General features: G+C 35.4%; 1 protein-coding gene across 1 annotated transcript in view; it reads right to left on the bottom strand.

The window, feature by feature from the left end:
• The window catches only part of LOC124543162 (sensory neuron membrane protein 2-like), an 83,330-nt gene that overhangs the window by 6,163 nt on the left and 56,345 nt on the right, over positions 1 to 20,822 (bottom strand). The window lies entirely within an intron of this gene.

Here is a 20,822-nt window from a genome sequence, read left to right as displayed (position 1 = left end):
AAATGGCCGCCGCTGTGATATGACAGATGAGTATATATTCAAATTTAATTAATTTTAACTGCCGAGGTCGTAATGTTATTGTTTCAGCGAGTTGCTGTGGTTCGAAATTGGCGATATCTTTTAGAGTAATAATCCGAATTATTTATTAAAATATATTTTAATCTATATAACGTATTAATCCGATTAAGGATTACTCATGCATTCCATTACGTAGATTCGCAAATTATGTTTTTAATTATCTCTTATGGATAAAATATATCATTCAAGATAGACTCGTAATGACAGATATTACAAGTGTATCTCGTATATAGATAATAGATATTATATATATAATGTATAGATATTACGATATACACTCGTAATATCTCAGTTATTCTCTCTTGAATCATTCAAGTGTACACTATTAGATACTTTTCTACAGCTTTTTTTTAAAGATAATTTTCAGTTACACAGTTTACAGATATGGACACTATACGGATAAAATATCATTGTGCTTCACCGATTTTGAATAAAACAATTACAAATTATACCTGCATATAAACATTCCTCCTTACACGTATACTATCGTATTAACGAAAATTACAAACCGATAGGCTGCACGGGAGTAGTAAATCAGACAAGGTCGCTCCGCGCTATTATTTTTTTTTAAAGAAACATGCAAAGCTTTTTATAGTGAATTAATAATATAATAACTTAAAGTAGATGACTTTATATTATATAGGTGTGAGGTGCGAACCTACTATGTTAAGCCATTACATAATAATACAAAGCTACTACTACTTCAACTTTAGGTTATGCGTTGATTGGATTGATGAGCCTTTATTAACGTAGCATTATAATTATTATAGACGCCGCTGAACACGGAATAATTCGAATGACCTTTAAAAAAATTAATATTTAAAAGTGTTACAATTATTTCTTGTTTCGTAGTTCATATTGTAATAAAATGCACTCGATCCTGTTTGTGTTGCAGTGACGGTCACCCCGGACTTCGTAACCACGCAGGGAGCGCTGCTACAATAGAGAGTTCCGGAAACAATCGACAGCAAACGAAGTTGAAAGTAACCTCACTACGCTAATCGCATGCAAATCTGATTTGTTCCCGATCATATAACGCAATAAATCGGGCCATAAATTAAGTTATTTGCATCAGCCGTCTCGCCTGTACCCGAAACAACAAAATAAATACGAATGAATATAAACAACAGAATGAAATCTTCATTTTATGTTTTAATTAAAAAACCGGCTTCTGTTAATGGCGATTGGCTTCCTGATTAGTTGTTATAAAGAAATAAGCAGTTTTATGATTATTTTATTAGCAATCGGTATTGATTAGCTACAACCATTTAATTCTACGCGTAACATTATAAAAAAACTTGTTTATTAAATTCAAATTTTATAAAATTAATGTAAAGTTGCTTCGCTTATGATTTATTTAAGATTTGTTTTATATTTATTTTAATAAAGCGATTTAGAATTACTCTGGTTTTAAGAAATCAATTTTGCTGATACTTCCGTTTCAAAACGTGAAAGCACCATACGAAAGTCCACCATCGATGCACTACCAACCGCTGGTTGTTAGATTTAAAAGTTGATGATGAAACTTATAAATTGAAAGAGTCCAAACGTGTTATAGAATATTGTAAACGTACAGGAAAAGTCGTATAGACAGATCAACAACAAAACGCATGGAAAGATAAGCAGTTTTGCGCGACACGGGCTCTGCTGTTACGCAAAAAACCCTCCGATCCGATTCCATTCATATAAGAGCAGATGCCGTGTGTGGTGCTTAGTCTTTGATTAGTCTGTGTACGCATTACACAGATTATTTTAGAAGGGATTTGATAGGAGTTGCTACGTATGTAGTAGATTTAGCGCATAATTATAGCTTATGAATGCCGACTCTAATCCAACATGAATGCAAAGCGATCGTATCACCGTTTCCACTGATCCTCTGTCGATATCTTCGTACAATAGGACATTAGTATAATCATGTAGATATCGATCGCATTTCGGATAATACTTAAGTCACAGCATCTAACCAGCTTAGATTTCTACCTGAAAGCATTCCTGTAATCTAGGCAGGAAGCTTGGACTAATTAAATATAGTACTGGCGCCCGAGTGTGAATGTGCAGAGCGGGCTTTAGACGTCGCCAGATATAACATAGCTGCATATAAAGTCAGTGACGCTTCAAGTCGAGTGGCGGCGCTGACTTATTTAAGCTAAACCAAAAGTTACAAGACGCTCCTATAACTTTCTGAGAATTTACGTCTTACTTTAGTTTTCGGAAATTATTAGTAATATTTTCACTGTCAATACCCTTTTAAACCAGACCCATTATTTCAGATATAAAAAGTTACATTTTCACATAATAGATACATTTTGGAGAGGCATCTTGATCTTCCCAGTAACTCTTCGTTTGATTCGTCGCCCAGGTGTGGAAATCTTTTCTTAAACAAAATTGTTATTGATGATCAGTTTCAAAACGTTTGAGATAAAAGTATATAGCACAATATAGCAGCATTTTAATTGCGATATGTCTAGTCAAATGTGCCACTTACCTTACCACTTTCAAAAACTTGGCAAAGATGCTGATCGTGTATGAAAACCGAGTTAGCATATGATTTTTAATCAAAGTATCATGTGGATACTTCTAATTTTTATTGACATTGCTATAGATCACTATATGACCTGTCATGCTGGAAATGTAAATAAATAATAAGATAAAGTAAAAAAAAATATGGATGTTACTAATAATTAAAATTGAGAAAGATGTAGCAAATTAGATTCGACAGAAAGTGGTTACAAGAAAAAAGAAGACAGGAAGAAAGATATATTTGAAGATGACAGGACAGTGTGTCGTGCCATACGAAAGCGCGTAATGGACGTTAAATAAATGTTGCATAACAACCCATAAAAGAGTAAATTTACAAAGTATTATTTTGAAAGTCTATAACTATTGCTATGGTTGCAGCGCGCTGTGGGAGCTCGATCGATACGGTTTGACCTTCATATCTCAACGAAGTATTTACAAAGCACGGTTTCCGTTTTGACGTTGACTAAAATACCTCGATTCAGGATAACAAATCTCAGCATAATCAACTAAACGTATAGGTCCGCGTTATCTGGGTAATATAGTGCCGTGCAATATATTGTAATTGAATGCGTATAGTCCTTTGTCAAAATGAAATTAATCACGAACGTATTGCACCAACACGAGACGTTTAGCCGATCGGATGGCTCGCAACACATCCATCCATTAATACGGGAACACTAAGTCAAATTGACATAGCCCGCGTGACAGGGATTAGCGCGGAACATCGGTATACTGTTAAGCTACGTTTCCATAAAACGAGAAATCGCAACTTATGCGTTTTCAATGTGTAATGACAGTAACCATCATCATCCTGTCCTTATCCCAATTTTATGTTTGGTCGCATCTGTGGCGCATGTCTTCTCCTTCCATACTTCCCTGTCAGACGTCATCTCACAAGTAACGCTCTTTCTAACCATATATTCTTTCCCACAATCCATCCATCGTTTGTTTGGTCATCCTCAACCTTTAGAGGTGGAGGTGGATGGGTATAGATTCTTCAACACCATAAAATGTCGAAACCATGACACCTATTGACCCTAACTTGTAAATAATAAATTTAAAAATCGATAAAAAATAACAAAATTGTCGGTGATGTGAACGAGTTAAAATAGTTACAGCGCCAGTATTTACAGTGGAAACGCACCTTAAGCCTCTCTGAATTAATCTAACTTGTTGAATGTTCGCTAATGCTTCTGACAAATCTAAATGAATTGGACTGTACAATTAGTTGAAATCCAGGTAGACGTCACATAGAGGCGCACATGTACGAACAGGCTTACTTTATGAATTTGCGTTTATATTCGACTGTAAATTTCAAAGTCTAAGTCTGCAGTGACCAAGAGGAAGTTTCGTTCCAACTTTAGTTTCTGGACGAAATAAGGTATGAACTTAAAATAAGCTACTAAGATAATCATTTAGTAATGAAGCTTTAGAGCTGCTTACATATTTATGAGCTTCAAAATTGCAAAGCTTTTTTAATCTATTTAGAGGATTACGTATGTAGGTATGTAAGTAGTACTAGAGGTCATTGTTCCGCTAGCCTCGGTTTCACGGCGTGAACAAAATAACAATCACATATTATATGTTTAAGTATCATATACATGGCTATCAAGTCACGAGTCAAACGTTATTTTACAACGAGTAAGTCACACAGTAATGCGCCATTTTTTTCCGTAATTACCAAGAGAGCTAGTGAGCTGTAAAGCGAAGCCGAGACAATCATTAATAGACTCACGACATGCATTCCGTCCACATACTTCAGTTGACAACAGTGATAAACTCAAGCCGCTGTAAACTTAGCACACGGTACACGGGGAATTTGCTTTGGAGTATTGATTGACACAAGTTAAATCGCGCCCGAATTGATATTGTTTTCTGCAACGTTTACTTTAACCACATATTGAATAGATATTTGAATATATAACAATCGTGCTGCTGGATAAATCGTCGTGAAGTTACTAAAGCACTACTCTTTCATTTCTAGTCTTTGACGTAGCATTTATCTGGTAGCCTTGTTTCGAAAGTCATTACAATAATGAAAATCAAGAGAAGCGTTACAAGATGTCGTTTGTACAGATATATTTTGATATTCTTGTAAGAAAGGCCACCTTTGCCTACAGTCAGGCGATTAGTAGAGAGCAGTGCCAACGAGATTAATTAGCACAAAGCTGTACTAATGGTATTTATTTATGTATACAATATTATTTTGCAGGCAAACAAATTCGAATCGCTCTATACATATATTAACATATTCGTTGGTCTTCGCGGGTTGGGTTTTACGGCATATGTAAGCCGTGCATTAGACTTTTAGTCAAGCAATCGGCGTCTTCTCGAAGTCGAAACAAGCCCACGGGACGAGCGCGCTCTAGAAAGAAAACCTTGCTGCGATTACATGTAGATGCATAGGCCTAAATAAATATAAGCTTGCCCGCACTGCCGCCCTGCTTTACAGATTTTGACCTCGTCTTTCGCGCTCCATGCGCGAAGACGTGTTATAAATATGTAATTAAAAAAACAGTATTTTGTATTTCCACCAACAAATAAAACAGCGACGTGAAGTTTTAGTATGTTGTATTTTTGTATTAGACATCAAAGAAATATCGCTTAAAATATTTATCAATCAAGTAAATGTATTTTAAATTGTCGTATTTTACATTTTAAAATTGATTATTCGTAACAAGTAAAACATGATTAACATTACTCCTTTCAGATTTTATATTATTAGGTAGTTTTGCATGTGTCTTAAATAGAGGGGTTGCACATGCTTAATAACGACACTCCTCAAAATATCAAAGGTTTTTTGTCTTTTATTGGTGTCGAGAGGGCACAGATTATTTCGCCAATGTCACGTGCGATTGTTCAGTGTGTAGTGAGCATTAGTTGTGATATTTCAATATCATCCAAACAACCGTGACATAAAACCCATACCGCCACCAGCATAGTTTTTACGGTCATAAGGTAATTACCACGCGCAATTAATTCGTATTTATTTATGACTACGAACCGGTTCGACCTACATTCAGCTATCGTTCCAACTTAAATGATCTTCCTCTCAGAAGCGGTCAATTTTTGTAAAGCGAGCCCTATTCATTTCCAATGGTTGAATTAATTAGCCGTTTTTGAGTGAGTGAAAGCAAGCGACTCGTTTCGTTTCCTCGATTGCCGATCGCGATTGAAATCGAACTTGCACTTATACCCATTGAATATCCTCGAAACCTCCGTGAGTGGTCGTGGATTTAGCAGAAATATTAATTAGGTTTATCAATACTTTTCGATTTAAAACAATTTACACGTGTCGACTGAACAATTCCGCGCGGAATTTTTCGTGTAACAATGGGCATAGATACGAGGCAGAAGGAGGGCAAAGTTTATTCGCGCTGCCCTGTCGAGCTGTCCCGCCCGTCACGCGGCGTCACGCGCCCGCCCCCCACCGCCCCGCCGCCGTCGGTGCACTCGACACGCATTAATTGCATCTCGACCATAATGCAATCCTTTGTCGCCTTTCAGCGCCCCGATGTCATCTAACGGCTTTATAATTTCTATAATACGTTGTAATTATTGTACAACCAGTTCTTCAATAAAGACATCATTTTTATTGAGCGTTCAGGATATAACTATTGCTAACAGTATATTAATTGAATACTTAACGATTATATTTATATGAGTTGAGTTGTTGACGGCGCGCATCTTGTTCGTCTATTATTATAATCTTGAAACTGACTCTCGTCTACTAACTATTTTTAAAGTTGAATTCAGAGATAATATCACCAAAATATTATAAGAAAACATAAGAATTTGCATGTTACTAAGTTATTTTCCACAAAATATTTTTAATGGTAACATTACAGCTACAACGATAAGCCATACAAGCTACATGAATAAACTTGCAGTCAATTGTTATTATACCGTATGTCGCTATATGTGGCAGAACGAAATACTAAAAAGAAATTTTATTTAAGGTAAAAAAAAGTGAATTATTATTTTATAGACTTTCTCATTAACCTGCGCGAGTCCGAAAATATTAGTCAACATCCGTTACTAATATGAACACGTCGTCTCGTAGGTAACCTCCAGACTCCGCACATCCTGCGAGGCGACAACAGGATGCCCGACAGCCAACGCCCACCGCGTCCAGTAGCTGATTACACGCTTCACACATACTGGCTTGGGTTCCACACCTTCCGCCGCCGGAAACGACGATCCAAAACAAGTGCTACGAACGGACCTCTTCCTCTTATCCACTACGTCTTTAGTCTCAAAATGGACTTTATTCAGGGGCACGACAGGTCAATTTTCGAAGCGATGTCTAATCCCTACTCGCCCTGTGAGACTAACAGGAAAATAACATATTAAGAAGAAATAAATAAAAATATTCTTGTATTATTAATTATTATATTGTTTTCATAGTTATTTTTATGGAAAAATTTAGTGAGTACGAAACTATTTTAATATATTTTTGGATAACAATCATTTGTTGGTTTTTTTTTTTTTGTTTATTAAAACTTTAGTCCAGTTAGTAGTAATCCAGCAAAAATGGTCGAACGTAAACAGAAAATGTGAGTACATTGTGAAGTAGGTCTAAAGAGCCAATGTATCGGTTGGGCGCAAATTGAATTCGGATTGACCGAGATTCTTCCGTCGAGTTTAGCGAGGACACTGGATACTTACGTGTGACGTCACGACGGGCCCTTTGAGGATTTCGTGGCTCTCGATGCATGAATATTAAAAATATACCGAAGAAAATGTCTTTTATTGAAAAATTGTGAAAGGAAGAGAACATTGTGCGGCAGTCATATCGATTATCTATTCATCAAATATTGCTTTGCGCTGTGAGACTTTCAAGCAAATATATTTACTTATGATTATAATTTTAGTAACATTGACTATATTGTTCAGTAACAATAAGAGTAACGGTCTGTAAATTTCCCGCTGTTGGGCTAAGGCCTCCTCTTCCATTAGGAGGAGAGGGTTTAGAACATATCCCACCACGCTGTTCCAATGCGGGTTGATGGAATGCACATGTGGCATAATTTCGATGAAATTAAACACAAGCAGGTATCCTAACTATGCTTTCCTTCACTGACGAGAGTGGTGCTTGCCCGATATCATCGGTTAAGATGCACGCGTTCTAACCATTGGGCCACATCAGACTATGTTGGTCAATAAATATATATACATCTTATTTCGATATAAAATAATATAAAATATTTAATAATATTTTATGGATAGAAAACAAACAAAAGTTATGACCTACCTAAACTAAAAATAAATATATTCATTAGGAAAGAAATACAAAGGTACGAGTTACAAGATCTGAGAAGGTGATCAGTTGTCAATGAGTGTACCAGTCTGCTACCACTTTGGGTTTGAAAATCTAAGCAATCTATTTGGCAAAAGTTCTGTGGATATGAAATAAAATATATTGATACGCGAAGTTTATACTTGTAGCGGTTTCGAAACGTCGAGAACTATAAAGTCTACAAAGACGTGGCTCGGCTCTGCTGTTAAAGTTTGCGCAGTACGTAAAAATAAAATATTTTTTATTTTAACGCGGACGAAGCCTCGGGCAAACGTGACACTTTTCCAGACAAAATTGATTTCGCATATACTGTTATGGCCCTCGAGCTAATATTAAAACTCTAGTCATAATTTGGTGCATACTTATATTTAGGTTACTACAACGGGGATACAAGTAGATATACTAATATATAAAAGTGTTTGTAAACTTACAGACAGGTCTGTCTAAGATACAGCCGTGTGTCTCTTAAATTTCTTAAACTGATCTGTCACGAAATCAACTAACGGAAATTATAATAGCGCGTTACATAACGATTACAGATAAAATTATTTTTAAACGATGACTACAACGTATTCCAGCTTAGCGGTTTTTCGAAACGGAATTAAATTATTTAGAAGACCGTTTCTGAGAAATACCTAAAAGAAGTGTCGAGGTCCGCGACACCGCGTCGCAAATGTCGCACTTTTGTTAAATTGTTTTCCTCGTCAACGTTTTAGATTTGCGGACCAAGACTTTATTATACATTATACTCCAGCTCTAGAACTGTCGACAACCGCGCTGTTGCATTCTAAATTATGATTACAGGCATTTTTACACATATGTTCTTCTTCTATGCCAGTAATGCGACGCCCTCTACAGGATCTATCTGCACATCAAATTCGCTCGCTCACGCATGAAGCCGTAACATTAAACATACATCAATATAGAGTTCAGAGAGTAGATGTTTGGCTATAATTGATGAGAGGGTGGTTACGTCCAGACGGTTGTACGCAACAGCTCCTACCGGGTAATTTGTATACCCCTATTACGTATTGAATGTACGATCATGTTCCTCAAACACTCCCATTTAGTTTTAGCATAGAAGCTAAAAGTGCAATTAAAATACATCTCGACTATCACTGTATGTTTGGAAATTAGCCAGCGGTGCAGAGAAACCTCCGCGGAGTAATATTTGTTCTACGCGAACGTTGCGTTTGTTAAAATAGCGCTCTAATTAAGCACCGGCAGCGGGACTCGCGGCCGGTCGATTGCGTTCACGATTCAATCGTTTTTAAATGACTGACTTATGTAATGATTAATTTTTGACTGATATTGTACTGCTCTTAAGGCATTTTATTTATGTGCATACCATAACTGTACGGTCTATTTGTTTCATTTACAAAAAAGAGAAATTGTTAAAGCCGGAGCCAAAAACTACGTCACACATATGCTATTATTAATTATTATTATTATTTTTAATATTATAAATGTGAAATAACTCTGTCTGTCTGTCGCTCTTCCACGACCGACCGCTCAACCGAATTTTATGAATTTAGGTATTAAGCAAAATTGAAGTCCAAAAAAGGACTTAAGCTACTTTTTTGCATGACACATGACAAACTACACCCGAAACACTAGTGAAACTGCAGGCGACAACTAGTATTTATATATATATATTTGTGAAAGACACTTTGATATTGTATCTCAGTTACAGGTAATTGTATTTACCATTTTGACAGGTAGCACTCACTTATCAGCTGTTGTAACAGAGATTAATTTCGTAATGCTGTTCCGACTTACAGACACAAGGGCCGTAGCAGCTTAGTGGTCGTACAGGACACGTGATCTCATAAGCGCCGATGAAAACATTTTATATTTTTACCGACGAGGTTTTTCTGTGGTGGTCACTTTACGTAATACATTTGTGCTAACAAGCAATATTGCAAGAATCAATTTTACTTATTTTCCATTCCCATTGGTACAAAACAGTTATATAGAAATGGTATGGCACGGTACTCTAACTCTTAAAGTCTTACGCCGCAGCGCATATAATAGCTTGTCATTTGATTTACTATTCACGGTACATAAGCAGTCCCAGGGCTTCAACTTGAGCCTCTTGTCTTCGCGGAAAATGTGACTTCTTAATCAGTTTATAACTCTATAAATAATCTTTACGAAGTCGGTCTACTAAAGTTTTATAGAATAATCTTATCGTCTTAAATCCACGTATAAAGCCATAGATTAACATATTACCTGAAGCCGCTCGAGAGAGACAGCATATACGAAGTATTTAATGTGCATCTCAGTCGGTTACACGTTTTGTGTAGCTTGTCTTACTGCTACAACCATGTTATTAATTAGAATTGACTACCGAGTTCTCTTTTGGAATTGAATTATATCTTATTAAAATCTTAAACCTCATTTTAAAAACATATACCTGAAGGGTTATAAGAAATGATTAGTATTTCTTATAGAATGATCCCGATGTATGTGGGCGGCGATGACCACTAACCATTAGGTGGTCCATGCAACAACAATCACAAAAAACAAAGCCACCGTTGATTTTTAATTACATCAATGAAATTAGTTGATTAGGAATTAATCTTGATCAACGTGAAGTGTTTGAAATCGCAATACATTCATATAAAAAAACACCAGGCACCATTATAACATTTTTATTTTGTAAGTTTCATATGAGTTGAAACACTATATTGAAGATCACAAAATTGCACTAAAAGTATCGTGAAACAAAAAATATATTGAAGTATGTTCGATTCATCATAATACACCTGTCGTTGAACTTTATACGGTTTAACGAAATATATTATGCTTACGCCAGCAAACATAATTGTGAAACAATATCAACTAACGAATGTATTGAAATTATAATAATAGTATTCCAGTACTTGAGGACGAGTAGATAGGTAGCCAGGCCAGAAATAGTGCCTGTATCGATCTACCGGGTCGGAACAAAGAACTCACTGGATATGTTATCCGGGTTCTGACGGATATATGCACCGTGGAGCAGGGGCTGGCGGAAAATCACGCGAGGCTGCAATCCCGGACTTTGTTTAGTTATCAATTGATACATCATTATCTAGTCCAATCAATTTTATTCAAGTAAATTTCACAATGAAGCGTTTTGAATCGTCAATAATTAAATACTACCAATGTTTCGGGGAGCAGTCTCCAGCGAGACGAAACGTCAAAAAACTCACATGGTTGCTTTTTTAACCGACTTCAAAAAAAAGAGGAGGTTCGTCGATTCGTCGGGGCCTTTTTTTTATGTATGTTACCGAATTACTCGAAGATTTTGATTTTGATTAAAAAATCGTAAATTGGATATGTATGTACCTGATTATTTTTTTCTTTTTAGTTCATTTTTGAAGGCGGTTTTTTTTATTTATAAAATTTTTTCAAATATACAGATTTGCAATGCTGTTTTGCAATAATAAATAATTAGATTCGTGTGATGAAAACAGGCGTTTTTTTCCTAAAAAGTACTCTTTTAATTAACTATAACATTTATTTATTAATTTAGTCTTAATAAACTTTTAAACTTTTGTAAATGGTAAATTAATTATATTTCCCGGTATCTTATTATATATGCGTATACCATTGCTCGTTTTCAGTACCGTATGCAAATGGAAAGTAGGGATTACAAGTATATTTTTATTTCTTGATGAATTAAGGATATATAAGAACCTTTTAATAGTTCTGTCTAGTATAATATTTTTGTTTGAAATATATTTACACATGTTAATTTAGCTAAAATGAAATATGTTGGATACCAATACCGATGTGTCCTAACGAGTCGCCCATTTCCTTTGTTGACCGTCGGAGCAATCATCGATCATTGAATACTTCTCGAAGTTGACTTCGTAGTTGCCGAGTACTTAGCCTAGTTTTACATTCATTTGTTTGTTGACTAAACTGCAGCTAATATAATTATTGTGTATGATAATACTGTGTCGGACTAATCTAAATACGTTAACTTATTCAGTAATGCCATTGTTTAGTTTATTTATAAAAAGGCTTTTAAGAATATATGTCTTGTATCGCATGTATATATTTATCTCGTATGCACGTATTTTGCTATAACGCGTGACTACATATCTCTCATGTTTTATTTTCTAATACTTACTTATTTGTAAAACGTTATGTACAACCTTATTGCGCAGAAAAGTTATTTATTTGAATATGCAACGCAAATGAAGCAATCCGTATAATTTTTAATATCTTTTAATTACATAATTTAATTTATCTACATACATATATACAAATAGAGAAACCGTATTATAAGCTTTGTCATATTTGAAAGACCTTCCGCATAAAGTTATCATTTGGCAATGGTCTCTAAAAGAGTACCAGTGTAAAGAATTTCACAAATTTTCGTAGGATTTATCAAACTCAAACTCAATAACTTTATTGAATATAGAAGCATTACACTTTCTTATTGATGGTCAATTGAACCACTACCACCGGCCAAAGAAACTCAGCGGGTTATCTCTTAAAAGAATGCAAGGCAACTATACTTTTCGTCCAAAAATAAAAATAAAGTAATAAGGAACTTCGATATAAATCTGATCCGATATTTGCGTGAATCCGAAAAACACAAGCAAGCAGTACTGACCTATATTTCTGTTTTATGGAACTCGAATATCGATTATTGATGAATGTAGAGTATTACTTATATATTTTATGCAACTGACACGTTCTGACATGTTGCACCACAGATGTTTCGTTTCTCTCGAAAAGAATAACTGTGGGATCGCTTTTAATCTTTTCGTAATACCAAAATAACCATTTCTTACTAAATGCCTACGTATGTATACACGGTACATACACGAAAATGTTTTTGCAGTCTTTGTCTGTCTGCCTACAGGCTTAGGTTTAGGCTACAAAACGAACTTTATTGTAAAACTCAAACGCGCACAAATCGCGGGTATAGCTAGTATATGCGTTAGAGGAGGGTACACTGCCTCAACTAAGAGGGATATCTACAGAGTCAGATTGTATTCCACAGTCACCATGTATTACTGTTTAGTTGAGGGCTTATTACTATAATAGTAATTACCAGGATTATACAAATTAGTGCCTCTTAACGAGCTATTAAAATATTCATATCGTTGCTAATTAATTAAAATTTTCATGTTGCATTAGTATATTGATTGATTCACAGTCACGTATGTGCAGATACAATACTTGCGACCCGACTTTACTCGAGTTTAATAATAAAGAATTCATTTTATATCATTTAGTTGTTTAAATAAATATGTCGTTAATGGGTAAAGTTGATAAATTATGACTTTACTACATATATTTGTGAAGTATACAATTACTTATTGGTTGGTCTTTGTGCAAAACTTGCATACAAAGTCTTGGTAGGCACCATCCATTCATTAGATATTCTGACACCAAACAGCAATACTCCGTCTTACTGTCTGAACGGAGAGTGAGCTAGTGTAACAACAATCATATGAGAATAATCTCTTTGTTGTGGATGGCGGCGCATTGGTGCCTTGGTGTTTTAATCAACGTTTAGTATTTCTACGGCGCCTCTGACATCGTTATCTCATATTTGTACAAAATATTTATTACTTACATATTATATAAACCTTCATCGTTTATCGCTAATTCTGACTGTGGAAGTCGCATAAAGTCAGCGGAGAATCAAATGGACACAGAGAGCGTCGGTTTTATTTAATAATTAAATATTTGCTATCGATAATATATAGAGGCGGCTCTTTGTAATGTCAAAAAGTGAATTGAAATAAAATATTTGGTAGCGCAGCGAATTAATTATTGAATAATAAAACGAGCTCAACTGAAGCAACTCGGGTAAGTAAATACAAAATAAGTCGCAACGAATAAAATCATGGAGTTTTTTTCTTTTGCAGGTGTCGGCTGCGCCGTCAAAGGGAAACCTTGTTAGCTTTCTTCTTTGAATTGAAATAAGATCACGACGAGATGTTTTATTTATAAAAATAATTTAGATAGACTGCGGAGAGTACGGCTTAAATTAAAAAATATGCAGCCACTGATAGCCATAGACACAATATAGAGTAGACTTAAGAATTGTACTATCTGGATTAACAGCGACAAAAACGATACACGAACATTCGACAGCTGATTGAAATAATCGCAAGCAGTACAGATGTTTCACTGGTAATGGAGAGCGATCCATCTCCGGCGATGACAGCCCACACGTAGCCATTATCCGGCGCGTCCGCAACGACGGAAAAGGACATCTAAACGAATGTACAATAATATGAATTATTTCACCGATATAAATCATTACAAAGTCGTAAAAGTGAGTCTCTAATTTGAACTTGCATCGCATTCGACGCAATGAAAGGCATAGCGGGTCAAGTTCGGGGGGCGGGCGGCGCTGGGGGTCGCTCGGTGAGGACCGGGAGGGGGTGCACCCCGGGATCCCACATACGTTGTTGCGTCTAACTATCTCGTAATTTTAAAGCTGCGAAGCATAAAATAGTCGTATGAAATATTCGTTGTGTATTCCGTCATATGGGCTCGAAGCCTCGAGGAACAGGTTCTTATGCAATAAATAATAAACGCTACGTCTGCGGTGTTTATTGCTTCTTAAATAATACACGCGTGTCATTTGTTACAACTCAGATTTGCGACGGCTAATTTACGAAGCGCGATAAATAAAATTTACAAATTTATGTTCGGTACCTATTTTTAATTCTTATTTGTGTATAATTAAAATGGTGTTAACAATTCTTAAGTCAATAATTAGTCTGTAATAGAAAACTGTTTATTTAAAAATTATATGTCAATCGCCTTATCTTATTTGTATAAATAATAAAGCAGTATAAACAGAATTTCGTACGTTTCCGTCGTTAATCTAACGGTGCAAGCACTTTTAGCGTAAAGTATTATTGCCATGGAGAGAAGTTCTAATCAAACGATACAAATATTGACTGTTAATTGTAAAAGGTCGGATATGGGACAAAAATATATGTATATGTAATTAGTGCGAGTTATTGTTCCGCTGGGTCTCGCATCCCGCTGAGATTAGAGTGTTTTGTATAGTCTATTATCTGGAAAAACGTTTCGAGGAGTAACTTAGCTTTATTAATAATACATCTGGTGATTTGCGTATGAGTCGAGATGGTCCATGACCGATGATTGCGGGTTCAAACCCAGGCAAGCACCGCTGATTCATGAGCTTAATTTGTCTTTATAATTCATCTCGTGCTCAGCGGTGAAGGAAAACATTTTGAGGAAACTTGCATGTGACAAATTTCATAGAAATTCTGCCACATGTGTATTCTACCAACCCGCAATGGAACAGCGTGGTGGAATATGTTCCAAATCTTCTCCTCAAAGGGAGAGGAGGGGTTTAGCCCAGCAGTGGGAATTTACAGACTGTTGTTGTTGTTGTTGATTTGCGTATTATTGGAAATCCGAGTGCATTTTAAATGTTTTGAGTCTTGTGTTTCTATCAAAACAGAGAGAGCGAAGGGCTTTATCAGTTGGAGTTATTATGTTAGCGCGGTGCTTGAAGCAAGAGTAATACATTTCCGCGCTCGCTGGGTTATGTAAATGTACACTCTACAGGTGCAATGCGTGGACCAAATATTTTGCCTTTAGGTTTAATACTATAGTACGTAGGTTCAGATCTAAGGAAATTATGGCGACGGCGGAATAGAGTGTACTATGCCTAATGCCTTTGTATGTTTATAGTATTTCGTCCTTTGATAAAGCAGTCATGACTTGATGATACTTAAAGAGTCTAATGATTAAACTATAGTTACTTCTTTGAGAGGTGAAAAACCAAGATGGCCTCAGTGCATTAGAGTCGTGAGCCATCCCGCATTAGTACGTGTCGTTAGGGCTTCTAGTTTGTAATTTAGCTGTCTCACGTCATACTTCATATTGTAGCAGCCGTGTACAGTATTGCCGCATGATAGAATAATTGACCGATACAAATAGACCTGCCGCCACGCTGCGCTATTAAATGCTTTACAATAGACGATAATTACATAATACTATCTAATATTGATTACTCGTTCGTTGAAATATTTAACTAACATCAGAATGTCTTCATGTCGATAAGATTATTATCGTTTAATGTGTGTTTAGAAAATGCCAAAAACGAAATAAGCGCTGCTTGTTTTCGGCTTCGCTGTCAAACCGTTTTTTTTTTATCTAGAGTCAAAGTACGAAAACTTTCGTTAGTTTTCAAATTCATTCCTTTATCAAGTCTTAAGTTCTTAGTACCTTTTGAATCTAAACATCAAATCATTGCGACGCAATATGTCATTCTCGATCGGTAAAGCAGATTATCGCTGATACTGAACACGCGAAAACAGATCTTATGGTGACGAACCATTTCTTACTGCGACTGTACTAATTGTAATAGTTATATGCTTTTGCAAAACGTAATGTGTTCATACGGCGCTGCAAGATCCAAACCGAACTATTATAAAAACCTTACATTGTAATGAAAATGATATGATGATAATAAACCGCAGCGACGAAAGACAAAATACTCGTAATAGAGCTGAAGCGTCCGCGACGAGACGGAGGCGTAACGCAATTGCGACGCGTCACGGAATGTTCACGGAACGGAATCGGATGGAACCTAAGCTGATTAGGACGAAGTCGGTTTGAAAAATGAATTTCTCATAAACTTGCTAGACTGAACTCTGGAACTATGCGCCGGAACGTGTACATGTTGCGATCGTATCGAATTTGGGATATTGAAAGCCAAGTATCGAACATCGAGTCTCGTAGGTCCAGTAATAATATTATATTCGAATATTCCACACTAGCGACCATTTATTTATTTCAGTAAACAATACAAAAACGAATACGATATTTTAGAAACTTAATAAACCACAAAAGATAAATTATAATAAGGAATTAAATAATATGAATAAAAATTAAAGTATTAATTGTTAAGATTTTTTTTCTTAAATTTACATAATTTATTATTTGTGGTCGGTCCGTACATGTTATTTTAAATTTAGAATGTATAAAACCATTTGAATGCTCGTCTCGCCCGAGACGACATCCCAATCACGAGCTTGCAACATAATGTTCTATGGTAAAGCCTTTTTGCGTAAACCCACACACGAGTTATATTAGATATATTATAATATATATATGGGTCTGAAATCTGATACCTCCTTGATATTACAGAGGTTCTTTAGATGCGAACTCATAGGAGTGGCGAGTGGGAGCCTCGCTCACGCAGGTCTTCGCGTTTGCTTCGACGTATTTTTACGTTATTTCAGTGCTACGGGTGTCGCTGCAGCAATTTGAAAAGTACAATGAAGTGAAGGACAGCCAATAAACTTTGGTTTGGGTTTGAAATCATATTAGTACAATACAAATTAATGTAACTCAATTCTTCGTAGTTATATGAATACAGATATTGATCTTGGTTTCGTACCCCTAATCAACGATGGTAAATAGTAAAGGCGTTCTGTCAATAAATTATTAGTAATAACATCTCAACAAAAGCAATATAAAAAAAATTTGACACTGTTTGACATGTTATCGATATCGGTCAAGATTTTAAATAATCTATGATATTCGTTATGTATTCACGAAAAACTGCATTTTGAATATGGCGAATTTCTCTAATACGAAGCTATTTCTAATCATATAATACTATGTATCATATTAATTTGTGAAAAAAAAAATAACAAAAATAAAGACCCGCTGAGTTTCTTTCGCCGGTTCTTCTCAGGTCAAGGTGTTGCTTTTTCCGAACCGGTGGTAGTGTTTAATTGACAATCAATAAGTAAGTGTAATGCTTCTATATTGAATAAAGGAATTTGAGTTTGAGTTACGAAAGTACAGTAAAGGGTCAAGAGAATATCAAGAGATATCTTAATAAGAACCTTTTGTACCCTGTAGTATAAAATATAATGGAGCTGTATGGGTCACATGGCATATGTAAATCTAAGATTTGTTTTTTATCTTAACTCCTTATTCGATACGCTATAGTTGTATTGGGATCGCTAGCACTATAAAGTACATTTATTTTTGAGTAAAAACTTTTTCATTATCTCTCCTAGCTGATTGAGTACCTACGCTATTAATAACTACACTTTTTTAAGAATTATGTCAATATTAAAAATGTGTGAGGTACTCGTCTGTAACGTCTTAGATATTTTTTTATTTGTCTGACTTCAGTTAACAAAATAATAGGGACAAAGGAGATTAATTTGATTTTCTACGTTTATTTATCGATAACATTCCGTAAATGAGATTTTCTTAAGACAATTATAATCGAACAGTTTCGATGTTTTTTTTTTCGTTGTTTGATCACGAATTTGTCGGAGTCGATAATCTCGCTAGAAATGATAAATTAATCTTACTTTGATGTTCGTAACTAAGCTTATTCCTAGAAATATAATTCCCTACGCCAACATAAGTTCTACGATCGACAGCCCAGAGCCAACTGTAATATACATTTGAGCTTGGAATTACAGTGCATTGAAACTCATGCTGGAAAAAAAGAAATATCGCTTATTGTCTTATTACTCAAAATATTATTTGGTATTGTGTTTTGTCAAATTTTACAAGGCCTTTCGAAAACATAGAAGTTTTGTTATATATGAACTAAAATAATATTTATACTTTACGTATTACAGTACATTGCTTTATAAAATACCAGTTTTTGCTTAATTTTAACATTCACCAACAGGTCGCTAGTTAGGAAAGATATGGCGATACACGGTGGCTCATTTATAATAGTAAACATTTAAAAGTAAATAACTTAGGGATGTAGCTCACTACAGAGTCTCAGAGTCACCTAAACATAACAGTCTTCACTCAGTTGTTCATCACAGTTGACGCGGAAATCCGGATGGATACAAATAGTAAACGGTTACTCATGTAGTACATACCCCTGACCCCGATGACCCTTGCACCACACCTATACACTTCACTTTGTAAAAAAATTAACCTCCTACGAAAAAATGCTTTTAAACATAACAAGCTTTTAATTTTATATTCACGAACGTCAAAATTATAGCGACGACTATGTTCAGGCAGTCTATCCTAGAGAGATAAAGAGAGAGAGAGAGAGAGAGAGAGAGAGAGAGAGAGCGATACTTCTATTAATAAGACATTAAAAATATTCAAATAATCCCTTTTTACAAAATGCTTATCTATGTATACACGGTACATACAACAAAATAAATAAAATTTCATTTTTGTCTGTCTGTTTATTGCGACTAATATCTGGAAGGACTAGACCGATTTTCACGGGACTTTCTCTGGCAGATAGCTGATGTAATAAGAAGTAACTTAGAATACAACAATAAGTTTTTTTGTTGATTTTTTTAAAAGGTGGAGGCGCCAGTACTGACTGCAGACTCATTTAATCGAAAGTGTCTACCACAGCCTATGGACATCTGCAACACCGGGGGGCTTGCAGGTACCGGGTTCAAATTCAAACGCAAAGTCGCGGGCAAAGTCAATAATATAATATGAAATAAAACAAATCTCTTGTCAAAGTAGCGGCCGCCTTATGTAAACATTGCGCGCTTCCTTGACATTACAGACTTACTTTTGTGGAAACCTTGAGCGTAGGTTGCGGCGTTATCTCCTCTCTACCTCTACTGTGTTGCTCGGACTGACTGAAGCAGGTTCAATCTCATCGACAAGAAAATAAGTATCCTGTGTATTATGAGGCCGTTTTACACATAGATTGCTAAGATCTATAATCAAGGAAATTCTCGTTGTATAATATAATATTTAATTTCGACGTCTCGAGGTTGTATGTGACATGAGGTAAAACTAGAAAGACATAAGATCAAAGTTGACGCGACGCCGCCGTCGGCCGCTCGAGTCAGCGGTATTGATTTCATGATAAATGTGTGGCATACGTCCGATATTTTTATCATTTGCATAATATATTAATATGTTATTAGAACTGTTTCGTTATTTTGTGTGAAAAATAATGAAATTCTGGACATATTTTTTCGGTTGTAACATCATTATTCGGTTACATAAAGTTGCAAATTCAAATTTCCGCACATTATAAGGATGTTTTTTTCTATTTTCAGGAGTGTCTTAAGCAAATTAACCTATTCTATGATCGGAAGATGTATTGTCCGAATGTCATACAGGTCACAATCAGGTACAAAAATTGGGGATCAGCTACCTCAAGGGCAGCCATTCAGATGAAACTCGAAAGAGTTTACCTTTAAAGAACTGAAACTATAACTAACTATATTCTGAAAACTGTTCAGTTCAACATAAATACTATGAAACTTGTGCTAAGTGAAAGCACTCAACCCCCTGTTACGGATGCTTCATAATTTCCAGGTTGATTACTATTGGTTAACATTATATTTTGAACTTCTGTCAAGCGGACATTCTATACTCGAAACGGATGGACAATAAGCTCAGCATTTACTGTATTTGATATAATATCTTGAAGGACAGAGGACAGGAAACACGGTACGTCTTCTAAGAACTTTTTGTTTACTTTTCTCAGCGTTTTAAAAGTGGAAAATCGTTAACAAAAGAAGGCTCCCACCTTACACTGCTTTGCTTTATCGGATATATTTTCCTTTTATCATTTTATTTTTCTAAACAACCGAAGCATTTTCTGCTATTTGTGTTTGTGTTTTGTTTAATATTACGATGATCAATATTTTCCCCCAAAACCTCTTTAACTGATCTGATATTTTTTGTAACGGTGCGCGTAGTAGTGTCTCAATATTACAATTATTTATTTTTTTATTATATAAGCTATATCATTCACACCTTTTAGTGAAATTATTTATTTTATATGAAACAGTTGTTTTGTTGAAACGTATAGCACTTCAAGGAAAATATCTCATTTATTGATTATGCATTCTGAATAAAAAAAATACAAAAATAACAAGAAAATTTCATTCGAACACGAATTTCCTCGAATACGCACAACCGACCGGTGCGACGGGTCGTC

The sequence above is a fragment of the Vanessa cardui genome, chromosome Z (assembly GCF_905220365.1).
Source record: "Vanessa cardui chromosome Z, ilVanCard2.1, whole genome shotgun sequence".
In the NCBI taxonomy this organism is placed as follows: Eukaryota; Metazoa; Arthropoda; class Insecta; order Lepidoptera; family Nymphalidae; genus Vanessa; species Vanessa cardui.
Note: the sequence above shows the minus strand (reverse complement) of the source record. Positions and strands in the feature narration are given on the sequence as shown.